Source organism: Nerophis lumbriciformis, linkage group LG23 (assembly GCF_033978685.3).
Source record: "Nerophis lumbriciformis linkage group LG23, RoL_Nlum_v2.1, whole genome shotgun sequence".
NCBI lineage: Eukaryota > Metazoa > Chordata > Actinopteri > Syngnathiformes > Syngnathidae > Nerophis > Nerophis lumbriciformis.
Window position 1 is genome coordinate 22,194,576 of NC_084570.2, and position 8,588 is coordinate 22,203,163.

Consider the following 8,588-nt stretch of genomic DNA (forward strand, 5'->3'; position numbering starts at 1 on the left):
TCAGGAAGCGCTACATTTGGGACTCAAAAGGGTTGTAGGAGTGGCGTGACGGTTTTTATCGCCATTATCGATGTAAAGAAGGGGTGTCCAAAGTGCGGCTGGGGGGCCATTTGCGACCCACGGCACATTCTAAAAATACTATTGGAAAAAAATTATAATAACAACATTAACAAATTTAATAAAAACGCAAACAGTTGAAATTTAACAAGAAAAAGTTGCATTGTTGTAGGCTTTTTTCTTTTCTTTAAAAATATCATTGTTCAAAAATAATAATGAATCAAAATCAATGTTATGAATTATTGACATAACCACGTCTCCAATTACTTCACATCAAAAATTACACTCTGAAATATGTAATGGAGAAAATGTTTCATATTTTGTGTTTGCTATACAAAAAACATTTTATGAAAAAAGGGGCATATATATATATATATATATATATATATATATATATATATATATATATATATTATATATATATATATATATATATATATATATATATATATATATATATAATGTTATTTTAAAATTTGTTTGTTGTATGCCCCTTTTTTCATAAAATTGTATTAGTTTTTTGTATAGCAAATACAAAATATGAAACATATATAATATAATTATAAATAAATATATATATATATATATATATATATTATGTTATTTTAAAATTTGTTTGTTGTATGCCTTTTTTTCATAAAGTTGTATTAGTTTTTTGTAAAGCAAATACAAAATATGAAACATATTTAATATAATTATAAATATATATATATATATATATATATATATATATATATATATATATATATATATATAATGTTATTTTAAAATTTGTTTGTTGTATGCCCCTTTTTTCATAAAATGGTATTAGTTTTTTGTATAGCAAATACAAAATATGAAACATATAATATAATTATAAATATATATATATATATATATGTATATATATATATATATATATATACAATTGAAGGATAGATCTGAAGTTGATTTACAGACTTAATGTAATAATAAGTTAAAAAGAAAAAATGTATGACTTATTTTGAATATTTTAAAGAGTTTTAATAGGATTTATATTTTATTTTTTAACTGTCATTGCTCAAAAAATTATAACTAATGTTATCAATCAATCAATTAAAATTTTACTTATACAGCCCTAAATCAGGAGTGTCTCAAATGGCTGCACAAGCCACAACGTTATGAATGATTGACTTATTTAAGGCTACATTACTTCACTTCAAATATTCCACTTGAACATTTTTAGGAGATAATATTGCATAATTTGTGATTTTACCATAAAAACTGGGTTTTCATTAAAAGAAAAAAAAAAAACACTTAGGGAAATTATTGAATATTTTGTGTTTTTGCCACAATAACAACATTTATTTTAAGTCAATGTAGAAATTGAATAATATAAAATAATAATACATGACTCATTTTTTCTATTTTTAGAACTAAGACTTTTTCGGGTCCCCAGGACCAAACTTGAGGGGAGTCCAAAAGTAAAAAAAAAAAATATATATATATATATTTTGTTGTATTGCTTTTGAAAAATATCAAAATGCCCCTTCATGCTTTAATATTTCCGTGTGCAGCCCTCAGTGAATAAAGTTTGGACACCCCTGATCTAAATGAAACTAAAATGAAGTCCCCAATCATTTGGATTTTATACTGCCAAGTCATTTCCTGTTTGCTATTTGACTCATTGACCAGATATGTGTGTTTCATAATTTTTTTTCTCCACAGTTAGTTTACAAAAAATATATACATTTGCTCTCTTATTTGCAGTTTTTTTTAATACAGCAGATGGCGCCACTAGGAAACACCAACACAGTGTCAGTGCCAGTACAGGCAGTGAGTGTGCCACACGCTCACTCATGTCCCAACGGTACAAAGTGTGTACCTTTCTTCAGCTGAGAAGCAAACAGAAACATGCAGAGGAAAAAAAACATTGGTGGAAACGAGGCAATCGGCCTTCTTCCCACGCAAAATAACGTCTCTTGTAAATGATGTCAAATACTCGAGCATATTTTCTTACAAAATATCTTTTTATGGTGCGTGGAGGTCACGTGCAGCGTTGTTTGTTTTCATGTCGACTGTGCAGCTGTGTGACAACTCTTTGATGACGTCCGTTCAAACTGTCATCGTTTGGTTCCGAACCTAATAAATACATTTTCACAAAGTCTCATTTTATAAATGGAACATTTTCACATTTATATTTGATGCTAACATAGTAGATGTTCCCGTCTATAGTAGGAAAGCCGTCTTTTTTTATGACTGTATAAATATATTTTTAAAGAAAAGTTTCGTTTCCCGACTGCACAGTTCCTGTCTTCACAATAAAAGCGTTGCTTCATCCGCTAACAAAATAAGGACCTCAGAAAGCTGGCGTGCACAAGCTAGCAAGCTGCCATCGTATTTCTTGTAAAGTGTATAAAAAGGAGTATGGAAGCTGGACAAATAAGATGGCAAAAACCAACCACTTTCATGTGGTATTGGACAGAAAAGAGGACTTTTTTTTTCTCTTCCATTTGAAAATGTGGACGTTATCATCACTACACTGCAAAAACTGAAATCTAAGTAAGATGAAATATCTCAAATAAGGGTGATATTTGCTTATTTTCTGTCTGATAAGATCATTCTTCTCACTAAGTAGATTTTATGTTAGAGTGTTTTACTTGTTTTAAGGGTTTTGGTCCTAAATGATCTCAGTAAGATATTACAGCTTGTAGCTGAGATTTGATGACCTATATCAGTGTTTTTCAACCACTGTGCCGCGCGTGAGATACAGTCTGGTGTGCCGTGGGAGATCATTTAGTTTCACTTATTTGGGTTAAAAATATTTTTTGCAAACCAGTAATTATAGTCTGCACATTATGTGTTGTTGTTGAGTGTCAGTGCTGTCTAGAGCTCGGCAGAGTAACCGTGTAATAATCTTCCATATCAGTAGGTGGCAGCCGGTAGCTAATTGCTTTGTAGATGTCGGGAACAGCGGGAGGCAGCATGCAGGTAAAAAGGTGTCTAATGCTTAAACCAAAAATAAACAAAAGGTGAGTGCCCCTAAGAAAAGGCATTGAAGCTTAGGGAAGGCTATGCAGAAGAAAACTAAAACTGAACTGGCTACAAAGTAAACAAAAACAGAATGCTGGACGACAGCAAAGACTTACTGTGGAGCAAAGACGGCGTCCACAAAGTACATCCGAACATGACATGACAATCAACAATGTCCCCACAAAGAAGGATAAAAACAACTGAAATACTCTTGATTGCTAAAAAAAGCAGGTGTGGGGAATAGCGGTCAAGGAAGACATTAAACTGCTACAGGAAAATACCAAAAAAAGAGAAAAAGCCACCAAATTAGGAGCGCAAGACAAGAACTAAAACACTACACACAGAAAAACAGCAAAAAACTCACAATAAGTCAGGGTGTGATGTGACAGGTGGTGACGGTACACCTACTTTGAGACAAGAGCAACATTGATGCACGCTTGGTTAAACAACATTTAAAGTCATACCCAACAATTTACTTTAAACTTTTTACTGTCAACTGTGTTTCGTTTTTTAATAATTTCTGCTGGTGGTGTGCCTCTGAATTTTTTCAACGCAAAAAATGTGCCTTGGCTCAAAAAAGGTTGAAAAACACCGACCTATATTGAGTAAAACATACTTGAAACTAGAATATCAAGTGTTGCAAAGCTGTGTCATCAACACTCACAAGTATAAAACTACTTTTTTAAAGTAATAATTTCTTATTTCAAGCATGAAAAAAAAAAATCATGACTTTGACAAAATTGTGTCTCATAATTAAAACGGATGACAGCCAAATGGACTTTGCTGTTTTATTTTCAATGAAACAATAGAAAATACGTACTCATAAAGTAGTACAGTTTGAATGGTACAGCAAACTGACAGTTAATATTTAGACATTTAAGATGTGACATTTCTAACAATTTTGAACAGAAAAAGTTCATGCACATTCAGATAAATTCTTCAAAATTACAATAAAAAATTTTTTTGGCCAGGGGCCGGGCTGTATATATGCGCACTAATTGACTGAAAGAGCACGCACTTGGCGCGATGATGTCATGGATGGAAAAATGCATTTTTAGACCATGTGATTTGCCTGAGCGGCAAGGAGACCCGCTGTTGCCTTTCCATTTAGAACAATAAACTAGTTTTTAGTATAAGTTTGCTGGTTTCAAGAAATGTAATGCCTAGTGCATATCATTATGTCAAGATAATGGCACCAGCATTTACTTCATTTAAAAATATTTTTCAACATATTGAGCAAAAAGGTCTCTTTTTTTTTCTACCAAGAAAAGTGCACTTGTTACTAGTGAGAATATACTTATTTTAAATGGTATTTTCGGGTTCATTGAGGTTAGCTAATTTTACTTGTTTTGGAAAGTCTTCAAGTAAAATACCCCTCATTTTTGTATTTTTTTCTTCTTGTTTTTGAACACTGACTTTTTGCAGTGTACTGTCTGATTCCAAGTCATCAGAATCAGGTAATACACCAACTTATATTCTTGTCTTCATGCAAGAAAGGTGTGTCAAACATGCTTGTACTATCATTAAACACATGTTACTTGATAACAAAAACGTCTCTATCATAAATAAATACATATAAATGATATATATGAATGAGGTAGGTTCCCTCGACTTGTTCAATTGAAAAGTAGCTCGCCTGCAGAAAAAGTGTCCTACAATCTTGATCCGTCTCTATGGTTTTCCCGTAATGAGTACGGTTTTTGATAATCCAGTGGTTAAAACTGCGATTTTCCATTAAAAATGGTTAACTTAAAAATAAAAGCTACGCAGCGAAGCAACTCCGCGGGCTGGGGACAACATATACGGGAAAGCTCAATGATGATTGGTTGGTTTACGTATAAGAACATCCATGATTGGTTGGTTGGTTTACTATGATGAGTCACGATTGGTTAAGATTAGGGCAAAACATTAAGGACAGGCCAATCAGAGGCAAGATAGGGCGGGTCATGGAACCAGGAAGGGAAATCACAACAGACGCACACACACAGAAGATAAACGGGAATACTTGGCCACATTTGAACAAATGTATGCGTCTGGATAAAACATTCATTTGACTTGTTTACCATGTAAGACCAAATCAAAACCACTTTCGACATGGAAGAGGTGGAATACACATTTAAGAACACACATGATTGTGGCAGTCTTGACTTTGGACTTGACTCAGGACATGCCTGTCTTGACTCGGGACTTGAGGGCAAAGACTTGAGACTTACTTGTGACTATCAAACACATTCATAATAACATGTGACATCTGTTTTGCTCATTTTAATCACACGCCGGCGTATTCATTTCACGGACGCATCACAATTTTTGCTGTTTACTTCAACAACAACACCACTAACAATGGCAGACTTCATGAGAGACAACAAAGACTATTTTGGACAAATTATGATCCAGAACCTTGTATTTTTCAGCCTGAATATAAGGTGGATTATCTACAAATACTAGAAGCTGTGTGCTAAAGAGGTTCAGCAAGCAGCAGATTGCAAAATGCTAAACAAGAAATACAAACTATGAACATAATTAAAAAATCACTTACTGTACAACGTCTGCTCTCACTGGGATGCCAACTAATGGGATGTTTATAACTTCCCGTTTAGATGAAGAATTAATCATAATCCTCACAAAGGGTTAAAGAAAAAACAAACTTCTGCAACGATTATTTTTTGTGTCTTTCTCGCCATCTCCGGGCATAAGTTGGATGTCAAAGTGGACCAAGTTGTCGGTTTATGTCCACAACCTTCTACCATCCAGGTGAGGGCATGGTTTATAATCTAGATAGAATGAACTTTCACCAACTCAGAGGTGATGCAGCAGCTCAATATGTCAATGTAGCAGCATAAGCTAGTTGGCTAAAAATAGTTTCTCTGCGTTAGCGCTTACAATAACCATATCGCTAATACTTGGTTAATATTCAGGTAGAGATGTAAAAATAGTATTGTCGGTGTTATGTTTGTGTTTTTAGAGGGTTTTATGGGTGGTATAGTGTACTCCTTTTAGCTGCATTGTTAGCCACCTCTTACTTACATATTTTACGACTTAGAATGCATTAAAAAAAGAAAAGTTTTTGTCTCATATAGGGATTGTGAATGATAAGCAAAGTTCTAAAAAAAGTGCACTTCCCCTTTAAATTAAGAAAAAACAAAGAACAAAACTTGATAGAATGATGTTCTGAAATCCAAAGACGGACGACTGGACTATCAAAACAAATAAATTCCGAAATAACACTTTTGTTTTTATTTATTAAATTTCTTATTAATTGCTCTTAAAATGCACTTAAAATAAAAACATCAAATGAATGTTGGAAGCTTTTATTTCAGGACATGAGACATTTTTTCGCAGCGAATGTTTGTCTTGTGGACACTTATTGGGGCAACAAAATCATCTGTCCAATACTTAAGCATGGAGGTTAATTTGTGTCTTTATTACGAAAGCTTTTTTTGGACACTGATTATAATCTAACTGAATTTGTTGAGAGCTGAAGTTTTTACATCAAATTAAGTTGACATTTTATTGAAAGAAAATTCTGTGTTTTAAAATTAAGTGTATAAAAATTCCGAAATTCAGTGTATAAAAATGAAGTGTAAAAAAAATTAAGTGTATAAAAAACTCAGTGTAAAATAAATGTAGTGTATAAAAATTCAATGTATAAAAATTCAGTGTAAAAAAAAATTCAGTGTAAAAAAAAATTCAGTGTACAAAAATTCAGTGGATAAAAATTCAGGGTACAAAAATTCAGTGTATAACAATTCAGGGTATACAAATTCAGTGTGTAGAATTTCAGTGGATACAAATTCAGTGTACAAAAAATCATTGTATAACAGTTCAGTGTATAAAAATGTAATTTTTTAAAATTCAGTGTAAAAAAAATTCAGTGTACAAAAATTCAGTGGATAAAAATTCAGTGTACAAAAATTCAGTGTAAAACAATTCAGGGTATAAAAATTCAGTGTGTAGAAATTCAGTGGATACAAATTCAGTGTACAAAAAAATCAGTGTATAACAGTTCAGTGTATAAAAATGTAATTTATGAAAATTCAGTGTAAAAAAAATTCAGTGGATAAAAATTCAGTGTACAAAAATTCAGTGTACAAAAAATCAGTTTAAAAAAAATCAGTGTATTAAGAATTCAGTGTGTAGAAATTCAGCCTATAAAAAAATTGGTGTACAAAAATTCAGTGTATAAAAAAATTGGTGTACAAAAATTCAGTGTATAAAAAATTTGGTGTACAAAAATTCAGTGTAAAACAATTCAGGGTATACAAATTCAGTGTAAAAAATATTGGTGTACAAAAAATCAGTGTAAAACAATTCAGGGTATAAAAATACAGTGTACAAAAAAATTGGTGTACAAAAATTCAGTGTAAAACAATTCAGGGTATCAAAATTCAGTGGATACGAATTCAGTGTAAAACAATACGATACATGTCGAAAAATATGCTGCTTCAAAGAGCAAGACTCACTTACGGTAAATTAAGACTAAAGCAATCGATCCTGTCTCAGAAGCAGCCAATGAGGTGTCAAGTTTGAAGTCACGTGACACGGCTCTTGCAAAACAGCCAAAAAAACACAGTTAACTGCTCTACTTTGGCATAATACAACATAATTCACATTTCAATGCGGCCCGCGAGATATTTTCAAACTATTGAAATGATTCCAACAGTTAATATCTGCACTTTTTTACACTGGATTTTTTTTCCCAATAAAATTGTCAGTGATGTAAAAAAAAAAAAAAAACAGTTGACATTATTCAAAGGCAAATAAATCAGTTACATAAATTCAGTGTAAAAAAAAAAAAAGAAAATAATACATTAAATAAATAAAAACACAAATTATTATCCATATTAAGTTTTTTTTATTTCTGCAGACGCTTTAGAAAAATTAATTTAAGCGCAGTGTTTGGTAATCACTCTGTTGTGCTAACACCCGTTAGTTTTTGGGGTGGGGCCACAGATGGCATGTAAGAGTTTGCAGTCCTCCAATCACACCAGTGGCACGGCGGGATTGCCAACCAGGAGCAGGAATGTTGACACCACGCGGCGTAAAGAGTGACGTGAGTAAATATTCGTCACCTTCTGGTGAACGCTCGTCGTAACCAGGGCCGGCCCGTGGCATAGGCCGTATAGGCAAATGCTAAGGGCGCCGTCCATCAGGGGGCACCACGCCAGTGCCACAAATGTTGGGGGGAAAAAAAAAGAAAAAAAGTTGGTACTATTATTTCTAAATACAAAAAATAATCCCACGTTAATTAAAATGCAAAGTAAAGCCTATTTAATAGAAATATTATTTGTTACAACATTACGCCCACCCCCTTCCTCCCCCCGCACGGTGCGCCCCCTCCCTTCCCGTATCATGACTCTTTTTGGACGTCCACCACATCAAAAAATCAACACAAGATGTCAAAACGGCCAAAACTGTCAGGTGCCCAGGGAAGAAAAAAGAGAAAAGAAGAGGAGGAGAAACGAGAAAAGACAGAGGTAGCAGGTAGGTAACGTTAGCCTACATGAAATTATTTGTCTGTTACAGAATGTGATAGCTTA